Source organism: Heptranchias perlo, chromosome 21 (genome assembly GCF_035084215.1).
Source record: "Heptranchias perlo isolate sHepPer1 chromosome 21, sHepPer1.hap1, whole genome shotgun sequence".
NCBI lineage: Eukaryota > Metazoa > Chordata > Chondrichthyes > Hexanchiformes > Hexanchidae > Heptranchias > Heptranchias perlo.
The window spans coordinates 27,719,877-27,735,878 of record NC_090345.1 but is presented as its reverse complement, the minus strand read 5'-3'; the positions used below and the strand labels follow the sequence as shown (position 1 = coordinate 27,735,878).

Here is a 16,002-nt window from a genome sequence, read left to right as displayed (position 1 = left end):
CCCTCCACACAGTTGCTGGGTCCGGTACAGTCGCAACAGTAAATTAACCATTACCTCATTTGATATTAAATCTGGCTCGGGAGACTTCTGTTTCTCCAAACCTCACCTCAATTTTTGATTTGTTTTAGGAAGGAACCAATGGGAGATAAAGGTTCGCTACCGTAAATCTTCTAAATTTTCCAAACCTAAAAAAAAATTGCAGGTGAGCAAATGGAAGTGTTTAACTTTATTTTAAAAGAGCTTGTTAATCTACTTGAAGGATGTCAATATTTAGAAGTTTTAGACTAAATTTAGTTACTTTTGCTTAATCACAACCATTGGTTTCAATTTTAAAAGTTAAATTAAAATTAACATATTAGTCAATTAAACATTTTTTTGAAAGAAAATTCAAAATAAACATTAGATTTTATGACACTCCATTTTCCTGAGAATGCAGTAGGTCAAAGGGCACCACCCTGGTTTTAGGTTTATTATACAGTGGAAAACAACCAGTAGCTCCCTAGTTAACCGTTAAAATAACAGTGCTTTCTATAGATCCAAAGAGTGTCAGTTTTTGTGCAACAGGGGTGAGCGCAGAACAGTTTAATACTTTTTCAACCATTGCAAAGTGCACCACCTGACCAGATATCACACTGCCATTAGCACACTTCTGCATTCAAATTTCAGTTTAAAAAAAGGCTACAAGTAAACTCACTAAAAAAACTGCAAAATAAAACACACAACAATGAAGCACTCAAATAAGCTCAAAATAAAAACAATGACCCTTGGAGATGGGGGAGGGGGGTAAAGTGGGCACAAGAGGCCTATTAGATGAGTAAAATTGGGCAGAACCTGGAAATGCCGGGTCCTTGCCCAGAAGAGTTTCAGCAGTGAGTTTCCAATGGGACCTGGGGAGAGCAGAAGTTCCATACAGCCCATACAAAGCCCCCAACATTAATAGGGAGTGGGGGGTGGGGGGGAAATTTTTTCCCCTCCCCATCAACCCTCTTACCAAGGGGGCAAATGACCTGGGGAGCTACACCAGTACCCAGCGAGGTGGGGGGGGGGGGCGGGGAGAGTGGATGTAAGTGGCACCATCATGCAGTTATCCAGGGCCAAATCTTCCAACCCCTCCATTGGATGCCCAAGATGCACCTATACTGGCACAGATGCCCACCAAAAATATTTAAATCAGATAATCCCACCCGGACCTCAGATACATCGGTGAGGTCAGAGGCAGAAATCAACAGTGGAGCGAGTCCACTGCAGTGGGTCTGAGGATTTATAGACCCATTTCTCTCACTTTACATTCTAACTGATGATCCACAGTTCACAATGCCAGAGATTCACATAATCACAGCATACAGCAGCCATATTGCTCCTGTAAGACGATCAATAGGTAGAGTCAACATTTCTTTCATTCTTTATTTAAACAAATGTTTTAAAAGCTGTAAAAAATACAACTATTTACTCATTTTATGAGCAGAATATCACCCACATTACCCATGAATCCAACTGGGTGCAAAAGACTGTGCAGTGAGGTTCATGCATTGGTGAAATGCAGCATCACACCAGAACCTGAATGGTATCTTCTCCAATATGGAGATCAGATACCTTTCCTTGCCCAGAATACTAGTTACCAATCTACTATACTTGTAGAATAAACAAAAAGTAATATATTACGTCATTTTAGAAAATTAATTCACTTTCAACAGTGTGTTCAAGAAATTGAAATAAAATATCAGTGAATATCAGCTAGAGAAGACCAAACTCTTTGAGTTCTGTTATCAACAATGCAGTTAGTGTTTACTCACCCACCCTCTCCCTAAGAACCTGTTAATGCACGCTTCCAAACGGGAATCAGCAAGTCAACGCCTCCTTCAACTGCCAATATGCAGTGTAGGAGTAACATACAATCATACTTTTTGTTTTTACATAAATTATTCTTTTATGTTTGAAAATACTTGGTATCAATGCAAAATAAAATGTCTTTATAACAAGAACTGTTTTTCTGAAGGTTTGTTTTTGTCGTTACATTGTTTTGTATTTTAAAATCATCAGCTGGGTAATGCTGAATATTGTCACGTCTGTTTTAACTCAAAAGATAGATGATACTATAAAAGCAATACCAGAGTGCAGTGTTTAGAACTCTTGAATTTTTTTCAATTAGGAAAGAAATTATTATACTGTCCCAGTCTGCTATTCCGATAATAAACATGGGAAATGAGTAACCTTGAGTGGTATTCCTTTTGTATTTTATTGCTAGTTTCAAAAGACTACCATTCAGATGGGCTGGTGTTATTGTATATACATTACATATGTAAGCTTATTTGTTGAGTTAATTGGGGATATATTTAGTGAAAGTGATATCTGGACTTGGAGAGTAAGGACCAATGAAAAGCAAGATTAGGGTCAGATGGATGGCCATTTGAATTAGTAGCCATCACACATGTGGCAGGTATACCCAAAGGGGAATTACAGTAGCAGTGACAGAAAAGGCATGTTGGGACAATGCTAGAGGCATATTGGGAAAAGTTTTTTCCAGGGCAAAGCAATATGCTGCTGAGCATGCAGAAGAAGTGCACTAAATAGAGGAACCATGTAAAAAGGGCCACAAGTTTGCAGGAAGAAACAGATATTATGAATGGGGGCAGGTTGTAGCTAGCTCAGGGAGTGGAGACCCAAACAGTATGTTATAACAAATGCAGGTCCTCCTCAGAAAGCATGGAGGAAGAAAGAAAAATGAGAAGGCAGAACATCAATTAAAACAGACAGGCAGTGAAACAGGAACAACGTTCGTGAGACTGAGGTCTGAAGCAGTGGAAAGCAAGAAAGGTCAGAACAAAAACACTTGAGAAAAGTACAGAATTAAAAAGTAGAGATAGGCCCAAACAGAAAAGTACAATCCAGCACAGATAAAATAAAAGTTATGGAAAGAAATACACCGAGTAGAAAAATGAAAGAGGTGTAGGACAAAGAGACAGGAAGTAGCTCAATAAGTTGGAGACTACTCCCCTCCCAAAGGAAAGCGAAAATCAAGAAGGGCTAAAGTGACAAATGGAACTAAAATTAAAAACTGTACTCCAGTAGAAATTAAGTTTTTGGAGTAGTGTTCAGCTAGCTAAATAAAAAGGAAGAATCTCCATAACTGTAGGACAGACAAGAAGGTCCAATATAACAATTTAAAAATGAATATAGAGAAAAAAATGGAGATGAAGTACTTCCAAGGAAGTTACAGAAAGCCAATTACTGTGCATTTCAATTTTTTCAAAAAGACGTTTGAAGTACTTTAATCTCTGAAAACTATAATTACCATAATTATTGCTTAAATAAACCTTCACATTCAATTTGAGCTTATCAGCAAGTTTGTCAAATCAGCATTATGAACAGTATTGAAGAGTATTTGGCTTTGTTCCCACTTTCTAGTCCATGGGTGTCTCACAATGAAGACATAAATGGGAGTCATGAAGAAGATGTCATCCTGCAATGTTATACCACAGGCACTGTTGCTTTCAACTGAAAAAGGTCAGAGAGCTCACAAAGGAAACCTTTGCCCCACATTACTTTCATTTTAAATACTTGTCTATAGTTATTTTGAGAAAGCAGAGGTTGAAAGCACAGCAGCACAAAACCAGAGCCAGAGCTATGTTACTAAAGTTATTGGAGCTGGTTCTCTAACTGCATTTTGTGTCAGTGTTAATATAATGTAATTTCCATTTCTTTATCAGGAATGCAAAAGTGAAAAATTCTGTATCTTTCACATGTTGTTACATTGCTTTGCATCATTTGAGTATTAGAGTTACTACTTACTATAGCTACTAGCAATCTAATGTCCCAGACTTAATCCTAAGGGGAAATAGCAGGTAAGTCTTGGGGCCAGCCATTTAAATTTCTTTTTCCCTAGAAAGGCCAGGTGTGACAAGCATTTTTGCCTATGAAGAATTATTTATTGGATTCTTTCCTCTAGATCACAGCACACATGAGGTGAAGGTTTATTTAAGCAATAATTATGGTAATTATAGATTTTTGGTTGCTGCTAGCTGTATAAAATACATATCTCAGACTGCCTAATATACACACCTCAGGAGAAGATCTTGAGAGATTTTTGCCATAGTGTTTGTTAGGGACTTGTCTTGCAGATCATTCAAGATGTTTGGACGTGTTAAATGCTGAAGTATATTCATCTGTATTTACAATACTGAACAGGGCTTTCCACTTTGGTAGAAAGCCAGAGTGAAGTTGGTGTGGCTTTGTGCCCATCTAACTTGGCCTGTCAGATTTTCTGGGGTCAGCATAATCATCCTCATTTTGTCAGGCTCCCAGCGGGATTCCCACCTTGGAGAGGGCAGTGGAAATGGCTGCAGATGTCTGGAACAGAGCAGGGCTGGCTGCCTGTAGGGTAGCTGATGAGAAGAGCTAGGGTGTAAGAAACTTTAAAATTTGTGGAATGCAGGATTGCACTCCTGAAGGGGCCTTTTAAAATTGAAGTCCTCTCCCGCACACTGGACACCAGGAGCGTGCTGGCACTTCTCACCAGCTACCCCACTATCTGGAACCTTCCTGTCTATCACTCAGATTCAAACTGGACAGTGCAAGTTCCATCTGAGTCATCAGGAATGCAATCATTTGTCCCATGAACGTCATTATGCAAGATTTATACAGTACTGATCTACGATCAGAATTTTAAAAAAATATAACCATTTTGCCCAGAAAAATTCATCATGAATTCTAAATTGTGCATTTACACTGGACAGTTAGTAAGTAGCCAGCTTCTTGGTTCAAACATTCCACCGATCATTCATTTTGAGGCACAAATAGTTCTTTTGTTACTTAGTCATTTGACTAACAATAACCTGCCTCACAAGAGCAACAACAACTTGCGTTTATGTAGCACCTAGAAAAACGTCTCAAGGCACTTCACAGATGTGAAATTTGAGAAGAACCAGCGTACTAATCTCATAATTATTCATAGATACGTGTAACTCGAGTAGCTACTGGGAGACCTACCCAGGTATATTAGTGCCTACAAAACAGTGGCTCACATTTTCTGGGATCTCAAAGCCATTTAACTGAGGTTCACCATGGAACAGTCTAAGAAAGTTGAAGAAAAAGCTAATCACAGAAGTGGTAATTTATTTCTTAATCTCTACTATTTCCAAGCAAATGGGCAGTGGAGTTTCCTCATTCTTTGCCCATACCTGATCCTATCTTGGCCTTTCACGTGCTAAAATTAAAACACCGAGTTAAATTTGGCACAACTGATGCTTGATTTAAATATACAAATAGATTTTTGAACACCACTCACCTCATCCGTTTGCATCACTCTTTCTCCTGCTTGTGCCCCATTCTCATCAGCATTAATCTTCTTTAATTAATCTATGTGGAGAAATTTTTGTAAGATTATATTTCTGGATGACAGCATGGAAAACGACTCAGAATAAAAATATCAGAATCATTGACGTGTTTTGGTATATGCGGATTGGCATCTAAACTAACCCTAAGCCTCGAGGGGCAATATAGGATTGTGTAGACACTTCATTAGACACCAAACCAGTATTATATCACTCATTCACTATCCTCTGTAAACAAATCAATTGTGTAATAACGCAATAAGTGAACAGAAAATAGATTTAACTTTCCAGCTTTAACTTCAAAATCATGTAATCTGTGGTATAAACACAATACATGAATTGCTTCTCTGCTTAAATTAGTCTGCCTCTTCACCTTTCTTCTCTTTTCAAAAACTCCTCAAACCCATCTCTTGGTCAACCCCCTGAATCACACCTTTCCAGGCTTGGTATCTGCTTTCCATTTTCCCAGTGGTGAAGCGCCTTGGAACATGAAAGGTGCTATATAAATTCAAGTTGTTACTGTTGGATTCAGTGGTTTATGCAAAGAAACACAAGAGTCTGGCTTTGCATAACTTATGTTGTGTTTTTGTGACACAACTGCTTCAAACAAAGTGGCTCTGTAATAGTCCTGGTGTTGTGCAACCTGCCCCATTAATATTGTGGGGCAGACTGCACAGCATCAACAGTAACGGACAAACAACTCGCATGCATAAGCTGTTTGAAAGTCAGAATTCACTACTTTATTTCTAAATGTTCCCTGATGGGTGGAGGAGGTTTGTACAGCCTGTAATAGTGATGCTGCATTACTGGTCACTTGTCTGTAGGGGTAGATTGAGCACTCATCCCATCTGTTGCTAGAAGACAAGCAGCTGGAGCTGCTTACATCACTGTTTATATCAAGAAGAAGTATCTATGTAAGTGGTCTCAACTCCTCCAGAAGAAGCACCATTGCCGCACTGACCTTACAGTACTGCTGCTATCAAGGTTGGCAGGATTCTTTGAGCTCCTAAGTTATACACCTAGTGGTTCAAGAAGGCGGCTCACCACCACCTTCTCAAGGGCAATTAGGGATGGGCAATAAATGCTGGCCTTGCCAGCAACTCCCACATCCCATGAACGAATAAAAAAGTATTTCTAAATGATTTGCAATTAGGAAGATAACCAATGCCACAGTGCATCTAGAATCTATTTTTAATTCTACTTTAAAATACTTTCTCATCTCGTTGAAAATGCTAATAAAGCAGGTGAAGTGTTTGTTCGCACAAGAAAATGCAGTGGAAAGCAATTCAATGGCTTGTGGTGATGAGACAGCAATCTGTAAATGGAGTGGGAAAGGGAAGCACTGTTTAAAATCCAAACACAAAGATCCAGTGTGTAAATTAAAAACTTTCACACAGATATTTGTGATCTGCAAATCATGGACTACTGAATGCCATTTTTTGCTGCTTAGTTGACAACTCTGAGTAAAAGCAAAATGGTGCAGCTATCAAGCAGATACATCCTATAGCTAGTGTTTGCATTATATTCAGTACAGGAAGATTCAAGAACTGTGTCACTGGCAAAGGTGTTAAGTTTAACAGATGGTAGCCAGGCTGTCAAAAGCAGCACTTCAGCTGTTAGACTGACAATGGGTGTCTGACTTATTGCTGAAGAAGGTAACACTATTTTTCTTTATTGAATTTTCAACTGTTGACACACAGATACATGTTCTTGTGAAGCCATTTCACATAACAGGTGCTTGCAGGAGGGATATGTTGATTTATTAGTTGCTGCAGTGGGAGCAATACTTGTTTCAGGAATTGGGTAATTCATTTGTTCAGTAGTGCCATGGGATGCAGCCAATTGTACCTGTAGAAGATACAATTACAAAATGAGGAGGTTTTAATTCATATTCATGTGTAGTGCAAGACAATACGACGTCTGTACTCTCAGAGAATGGTCGCTTGGGCAAGATACCAGATCTTGTTTCCCTGCATGATCAGGAGAGAAAGGGAGAAAATTAACAACCAAAAAATTCCCTCAAATTAGTCTCTGATCATTTAACTGAACCGGTGAAGGTGGTCGTGTTGTGTTCATTAGTGCCTTGCTGTTTTCTGTCCTGTTCAAGGTTCCTTCTAATATTTTTTTGGCCATGTGCAGAATGAATTTGAGTTTGTGCACCGATATAAAAGCTGTGTGTGCCACCGTAAAAAAAAAATCACAACTCTAAATAGAACATCTTTTTAGAAAACATTATTCAGGGTAAATAACAAACGGAACAAAGGTACAAAATAATGGATAATTGTAACAATTTAATGTTATATTGCCTGATAAATTTATATATTTTATGGAATGGGTTTCTTAAGTTACACTAGGATTGAGCAGACCAGTCTCGTTATATTTTATTAAAAATTATCTGATGGGAACGATTCCAATCAGCTTTTTGTTGAATCAGCTTAATGACTGATTCAAACAGAAATAAATTGTGTGCAATCAGAATATTTACATTGAGTAAGAAATACAAGACAGCTGTCAAATCAGTCAGTGCGAATTTGGGGATAGGGAACAATTTAATTAAAACTCTCCTGCCCCCTCCCCTTCCCTCCCCTCCCTCCCTCCCCTCCCTCCATTGAATCCGCAGCAGGGTTTAACAAATTATTGCCTTCCAATTTTTTTTTTTATTATTCGTTCATGGGATGTGGGCGTCGCTGGCAAGGCCAGCATTTATAGCCCATCCCTAATTTCCCTTAAGAAGGTGGTGGTGAACCGCCTTCTTGAATCGCTGCAGTCCGTGTGGTGAAGGTTCTCCCACAGTGCTGTTAGGAAGGGAGTTCCAGGATTTTGACCCAGCGACGATGAAGGAACAGCGATATATTTCCAAGTCGGGATGGTGTGTGACTTGGAGGGGAATGTGCAGGTGGTGTTGTTCCCATGTGCCTGCTGCCCTTGTCCTTCTAGGTGGTAGAGGTCACGGGTTTGGGAGGTGCTGTCGAAGAAGCCTTGGCGAGTTGCTGCAGTGCATCCTGTGGACGGTACACACTGCAGCCACAGTGCGCCAGTGGTGAAGGGAGTGAATGTTTAGGGTGGTGGATGGGATGCCAATCAAGTGGGCTGCTTTGTCGTGGATGGTGTCAAGCTTCTTGAGTGTTGTTGGAGCTGCACTCATCCAGGCAAATGGAGAGTATTCCATCACACTCCTGACTTGTGCCTTGTAGATGGTGGAAAGGCTTTGGGGAGTCAGGAGGTGAGTCACTCGCCGCAGAATACCCAGCCTCTGACCTGCTCTTGTAGCCACAGTATTTATGTGGCTGGTCCAGTTAAGTTTCTGGTCAATGGTGACCCCCAGGGTGTTGATAGTGGGGGATTCGGCGATGGCAATGCCGTTGAATGTCAAGGGGAGGTGGTTAGACTATCTCTTGTTGGAGATGGTCGTTGCCTGGCATTTGTCTGGCGCGAATGTCACTTGCCACTTATCAGCCCTAGCCTGGATGTTGTCCAGGTCTTGCTGCATGCGGACACGGACTGCTTCATTATCTGACGGGTTGCGAATGGAACTGAACACTGTGCAATCATCAGTGAACATCCCCATTTCTGACCTTATGATGGAGGGAAGGTCGTTAATGAAGCAGCTGAAGATGGTTGGGTCTAGGACACTGCCCTGAGGAACTCCTGCAGCAATGTCCTGCGGCTGAAATGATTGGCCTCCAACAATCACTACCATCTTCCTTTGTGCTAGGTATGACTCCAGCACTGGAGAGTTTGCCCCCTGATTCTCATTGTACATCTTGCAGGTCTCATTAGTTTTGGCTGCCTCTATGTATGGGCCCCTCATCTCTGATTGGGCAGAGATGCCCGGACTCTGATTGGGCACTGACAAACGCATCAGTTTCGATTTTACTTCCTGGCCTGGTTTCCATGCAGCCAATCAGCTGCTCACTGACTGCATTTCCTAGCAACGTGGTAAACAATGCGGTGGCTGGGGCCGGAGCCACGGGATAGTCATTGAATCTTACAGCACAGGAGGAGGCCATTCGGCCCACCATGCCTGTGCCAGCTCTTTGAACGAGCTATCCAATTAGTCCCATTTCCCTGCTCTTTCCCAATAGCCCTGCAATTTTCCACTTCAAGTATTTATCCAAATCCCTTTTGAAAGCTACTACTGAATCTGCTTCCACCACCCTTTCAGGCAGTGCATTCCAGATCATAACAACGTGCTGCATAAAGTGTTTCTTTTGCTGATCACCTTAATTCTGTGTCCTCTGGTTACTGACCCTTCTGTCACTGGAAACAGTTTTTCCTGATAAAAAGAGGGTTACAGCCATAGACATTGTCTGGAGGGATTTGACGAGAGGATTAGAATTTTAAAGGCAGAAGCCACCAAAATAGACAGCCATTTCCCCCAGTACAGAATGTGACTCAAGACTAATAGGAAGGATGTTACTTTAACTACTAAAGGTGCAGAAAAGGTGAGACACTGTCGTTCTAAATATCACAAATCGATGCATAATGAGGGGGAAATCAATCTTTGAACCTTTAACTAACAGCACATGGAAAGAGGGAAATGAATGACCTTTAAACACCTGGTCCACATGGCACTAAAGCATCTGAAACTCATAATAGGGACTCCAGGAAAACAAAATACTGACAAATATTAAACTGTTTTCTTGACAAAACAAATCTCATTTTAGCTTCTAAATGATAAATTGTTTAACAGGAACACAAACTCACCTGACTCACTGACTCAGGTTCCACCTCTCAAGAACCACGATTGGTGCAGAACATGCTGCCCCCTTGGCCCTCCTATTGGTTCCCAGGGCAATCAATCACCACTCGCCAACATTACGCTACTGGATGAAGTTGAGGGGCTCAGGAAGAAAAAGAATGAGACCTTGAATCCGCCGCCTTCCGGGGTCGGAGCCTCGGGATCGGACACTCGGACACTCCCCAGCACCAGAGGCAAAGCAGCCCACCTGGGGCTGCAGCACTGGGGACCGGGGAGGCAGAGCTGGAGAAGGGCCTGGGGTCCAGGCACTGGTCAGTGTGAGAGGGGGGCCGAGAGCATTGGCTTGGTGCACAAACGGAATGTTTAAGTGCGTGGCCCACAACAGACTGCTGCACGGCCGGGCACGCACGCAGCTTAGAGGGAGCAGTGGTCCTGTAGCCCTCTGTTATCACAAACTAGTTACGAGCAGTGATAAGAGCCATTCCATACCATAGAGCTCAAGCTGGGCCAGAACTTGTGCAGAGCGACATGGCAACCCTCACTGCATCTCCTACAAAATAAATTAACGAATGTATTTGCTACTACCCCCCATTAGTGGCGTCGACTTGCTTGATTTTAAACTTTTAAAAAACCGTGCGCTATCAACTCAGCCTCTGAGCAGCGTAAGTTGATGCACATAGAACAGTCTGAGAAAATAGAAGACACGCCCACAAAATCTGTCAGGAAGAGAAGTCATGCCCACAAGCAGGCAAGCAGACTTCATTCATTTAAAGTTAGTATTCTGGAAGTCATTTAAATAAAAAAAAAATTTTTCATAAAAAGCCAAAGAAATAATTGAATTAAATTAAAGTGACAGAAGGGATTTAAAAAAAAATAGGACTAAATGACCAAAATCTATTAAAATGAGTAATATGAGACTCTGCATTTTTAAAAGTTAATTTTTAGTTGTTTGGCAGTCATTAAGACTAACCGTGCTTTTAAAATTTAGTTTAGACCTGGTATTTTTAAGCATACCCTTTGGTGGCGTAATTAGTTACTTTTCAGCTGGGCGAATGAGCAAGTTTGCGATTTTTTCATTGATTTCAATGATTGCAGCGGTGATGGCCCTTTAATACGCAGCTGTCAAATCGCCGGCGAATCAATAGCAGCAAGTTCACGATTTCCGTGTTTTAGTGCACGTGTGCAAATGCGGGAACTTGCTCCTTCGATTCGCCATTAAAAACTGAGTGCGCTGGTGAGTTCCTCCGTTATTTCGGGAGCAAGTTCAGCCCCATTATTTAAATAGAAACAATTTACCTCATAAAACAGTTATCAAATTTCAGGGCATTAGTTTTTCTGAATATTCAAATAGTGTTAGTCAAATGATGGTTGTTTATTAATGAAGTCTCATTTTTTGCATTCAAGAATACCAAATGGTTCACTGCTACAATCACGCTAACCGAAGCATTATACGTAAGCACTGAAAACACCAAGAGGATCAAAACAAAAGCTCAATATCAATGAATACAGCTTTTTGTGTTTGACTTTCATTTAAAATGACATCACCCTTCCTTTTCATCTACAACTTTCTAGAAGCTGAAAGAAAAGGGGCACCTTCCTACACCAAACAGGACAGAGACTGTTTGAGGTTTGTTGCAGATTATGTTGTCTGCATCAACACCTTTAACAACAGCAGTACTATATTCAAAATCCTCTACAGAGGATGAGGGTATGGTTGTATTCTAGCTCCAAAGCTGTTTTTTGCTATCATTAAACATGCAAAGGCAGTTCTTGTGAAGAAGTGGTATGTTCTGCTGAGGTAAGCGGGAACGTTGAGAAGAGACAAACCGATCCAGTTACAAACCACTCTAAATACACAGTGCAGCAACAACTCTTCACGCACTTTATAATGTCAACCCTTCTTATAGTTCATTAACAAAAGAAAATTTGTTTAATCCCAGCTGCAATTAAAAACAACGGGTACATTAATAACATTTTCAGCCATTAACAAAAAGGAGGAAGCTCCCAAGGTTTTCCTGGTATAACACTAGTGTACGAGCACTCTAACTCATTGCATCGTGGAGTTTTAAACTGTAGGTTTACATCTTTAATTCCCTAAGTGATGAGTCCGTGGTCATGGCTATGCTGCTTGGGAAAGACAGTGAAGACCATGATTTAGTTGGGAGCGCAGGGAAGACATCTTGAATGATTCTCTCTTAGCAGCCAGGTCAGGCATAGCATTAGCAGGAACTTAATGCAGGCTTTCTGCCCACATTTGCACTCTACATTTTTGGGGTATCACTGTCACTGTCATTTAGCTGTTTCCTTCAACATGTAATGTCACAAAATTGGAATTCAACAAGTTATCATCATTATTTTTATTTTTGGAATATAACTGGCACATTAAACTTCCAATGTTTTTTATAGGCCACAGGCTTGACCAATATAACAGGTTATAAATGTTTACAATGTGAGGACCTGAGTGTGAATGGATTAAATCGCTGGCCTTTCAATTCTAGAACATAGGTTCAAATCTAGCCCAAGCTGGAGAGATGAAAGTTTCCTTCATCTCTTGGCGAAAAGGGTGAAATGAGCTTGTGCAATCTCAATCAAGTCCCAAATGGGCATTGCCTACAGCAAAAAATTGTCCCTACTTCACCACTAAATCTCACTCAGTGAGAGCACAGGATGGTTGGTGTGGGAAATAGAGAAAATGTCATACTTGCAGTATGGTGTTCTCTTCTGAGGTTGGGTCTGAAGCAAGTTGTTGGGTCAGAATAGAGGGAGCTATACTCTGTATCTAGCTATACCTGAGCTGGCAGTGCTTGACAGAGATTTCCCAGGACTAACACTCTCACCTTGATGAGGGCAACAAATGTTTGAAGTAATCTATTGGCGTTTGAGTCTCTGTAATTATATTATGCTAAATCATTCAGTATTCATTAAGTATTTCAGTGGCACATTTTACAGTTAGTGAAAATTGGGCCAACAATTAATGCTAGTCTTCTGAGAGTCACTACATAATTCGTTGATGTCCGTTAGCACTGCAAAGCCTGGCTGTGTGTGGGGATTTATGAATCTGTGTCAAGGGGCAATAGGGTATGTCAGACTGGGCTCCAGGCAGGGCTCAGGGTGTAAGTACAAAGCGCAGGAGTTGGTGGGTCACAGACAGCCTACTCTATCCAGGATGAGGCTGTATGGGTAGTGAGCACCAAGCAGAGAGCCACAGAATTGAGCAGAACAGTTGGAGCAGAAATCAAAGGAAGTCATTAGCCTTTGGTCTGCTGCACATGTTTCTGTCATGTTGGGCCATAGGATGTTAGCCCTAGGATGTTGTGTTGGAGTTGGACTGGACACTGGAATTATGGGGCTTTGGTACTGTCTGGTAGTGTGGGAGGAAGAAGATACCAAAGCAATTTAAAGGTGGAATGGGAAAGTTATGTGGGTGTTGTTATATGTTTATTCAAATCTAAATTGTTTAGGTTTATTTTGATTGAAAAAGGTAAGGAATTGTTATATTCTGGGTACGGTAGTGTAGTGGTTATTTAATGGAATAGTAATCCAGAGACTATAATCTGTGGATCAGATCAGTTCAAATCCCACCATAGCAGATTGAGAATTTGAATTCAGTTACAAAATCTGGAAATAAAAAGCTGGTATCAGTAAAAAAGTGACCATGAAGCTATCAATTGTAAAAACACCCAACTGGTTCACTAATGCCCTTTAGGGAAGGAAACCTGCTGTCTTTACCTGGACTGTCCTATAAATGACTCCAGTCCCACACCAACATGGCTGACTCACAAGCCACTCAGTTGTAAGAAGGTAGAGAACCACCACCTTCTCAGGGCTACTAGGGATGGGCAATAAACGTCAGCCTTGCCACAAATACCCACATCCGGAGAACAAATTTATAAAAAATTGTCATGTGGCTTTGCATTACCGAATTTTTTTTTGGTAAAATATGATTGGTCTTTTTTATTGCTGAACCCTTTACTTCAGAGATAGTTTTGGAATCTCATTGTGTCTGATTCTGTAGTTTAGTTAAGGGGACTGGTTGAAAGGACAATAATCTGTGGATCTGATCAGTTAAAATTTGGCCAGTTGATCACTGGTTTTGGTTGCTGGTTCGACAATGTGATTGGTCAAAGGGTTTCTGCTCTATGGTTCTGCAATCTGATTGATTGATGGGAATCTGTGACATATAGTGCTATAATTATTAATAGTATTGATATTGTGGAATACTCAATAGGGCAACAGTGGTGTCAGGAGAAGTGAAGAATGAGAGGCAAGGGACAATTTACAGAAGACAATTAAAGTGGCCTGCACACTCGTAACAATTACAGTTAAAACTAGATAAAATACAAATAAAATCATTGGGGAGCAGTGAAATAATTTAATTGTCAGTTTTGACATTCAAAGCTGATTCATAAATTTGTGAAATTGAATATTTACTGCATTTCTATTTATCTCTTCCTGTTCTACCTTAATTTTCATACTAAAGTTCATCACCATAATTGTTTAAGAAACATTTGCAGATGATGGAAAACAAATATTATTCCTTGGTTATAGAATGTTTAAACTTGAAACAATCAAGTTTATTTGCTTTCCAGCCTCCTAAATTAAAAAAATGTTAAGGCACTATTTAAACACAACAGGAAGTTGGATTAAATGGACAGACTTTCAAAGCTGCAAAGTATATTCAGTACTCAAAGAATTAACTAATTTATACAAATATTATTGGTACTTGGATGATGAAAAATAAAAGGGTGCCATTGCATGACCACTTTCATTTATTTAATCCAGAATTACCCACTTCATTTCCACAACATAAACCACTCACTGGCACATTATATACAGTGATTCTGGAATTGAAGAAAAGTATATGATTCGATTAAAATAATGCACTAAATGGCTTCTCCTAATGCAGTATTGGGTGGAAATTCAATGCAAAATTGCTCCTGAAACCATGCTGCCCATCCTGCTGTCAATGCAACATTACATTAAGGGCCTGGAAGTGGTTATTATTACCTGCTAGGTGTCAAATATGGAGAGAATATTACTGGTAACTACAGCTTCACGAGGAAGGTAGCCTGCTGCACAGAGATGACTTCACTGCTTAAAATTATCTGGTAGATTCAATTGCTTGTCTTCTCTTAAAACTGATGAAATATTTCATATGAAACATATATTTTAGATGTTCACAATAAATAGCCCTGAAACAGTAATCTGTTTATGACAATTGTTTGATAAAAAAGGTTCCTCCAAAAGGACCTTTACATTCTGTAAATCGCAGAAATTATAATTGGATTGTTCTTTGACATTACGATAAGCACCGCGATGTACTAATTACATAAAATGTATTCAGAATGCTATGGATGACCTGCTGAAGTGTTCATAATGAACGTGATGGAGATGTTTATAAATGTAGTAATGAAATTTCTTAGATTTAAGGCAACGCAATTAAATTAGTACTGGGTCAAAAGGATTTTCCAGCTGATGGAGGGAGGTGTGCAATATTACATGTACTCAAGTATGCAAGCTCAGTGTCTCTGAACAGACCTTCCCACTAACAAACTGACCTTTCAGTGTGTGCAGCTGTGATGCCTGAAAGTGCCTGGTTCCATTTAACAGCAGGAATTTGCTGCTGCAGCCAAGAACTCAAGTAAAAAAAAATCTAAATAACAACTTTAATTGAAGTGAAAGAATATCTTATCACATTTTCAAATGTGGCTGTGCATCCATTTGACCTAGCACTAGCTGGAATAGCTTAATTTGGATTTTTACAACAGAAATAGCACTCAGCTCTGGAGATACGATTTTTTTTCTTCTGCAGGTTGAACCAATTATGTGTGCTTGAAGGATTCATCACTCACGAAGGTGGACCATTTAAATATTTCATCACCCTGCAAACTAAAAATGTATTCAAAAAATGACCTAATACTGTGATACCTGTGCCAATATCTTGTGATCACTATAGGTAATGTCATTGAT

The 16,002-nt window shown here is 40.1% G+C and overlaps 1 protein-coding gene and 1 long non-coding RNA gene across 3 annotated transcripts in view; one reads left to right on the top strand and one right to left on the bottom strand.

The window, feature by feature from the left end:
* Positions 1 to 16,002, bottom strand: part of ptprea (protein tyrosine phosphatase receptor type Ea) — a 228,849-nt gene that overhangs the window by 157,349 nt on the left and 55,498 nt on the right. Inside the window, exon 2 of the mRNA XM_068002366.1 lies at positions 5,285 to 5,355. The gene's annotated coding sequence lies outside the window, so the exon portion shown is untranslated. The remainder of the gene's footprint in view (positions 1 to 5,284; positions 5,356 to 16,002) is intronic.
* The window catches only part of LOC137340091 (uncharacterized), a 214,605-nt gene that overhangs the window by 189,950 nt on the left and 8,653 nt on the right, over positions 1 to 16,002 (top strand). Inside the window, exon 4 of one of the 2 annotated variants that reach the window (XR_010966699.1) lies at positions 15,845 to 15,985. The exons of the other annotated variant lie outside the window; for it this stretch is intronic. This is a non-coding gene — a long non-coding RNA (uncharacterized lncRNA). Of the gene's footprint in view, positions 1 to 15,844; positions 15,986 to 16,002 lie in introns of those variants that run through there. 2 annotated transcript variants of the gene reach the window in all.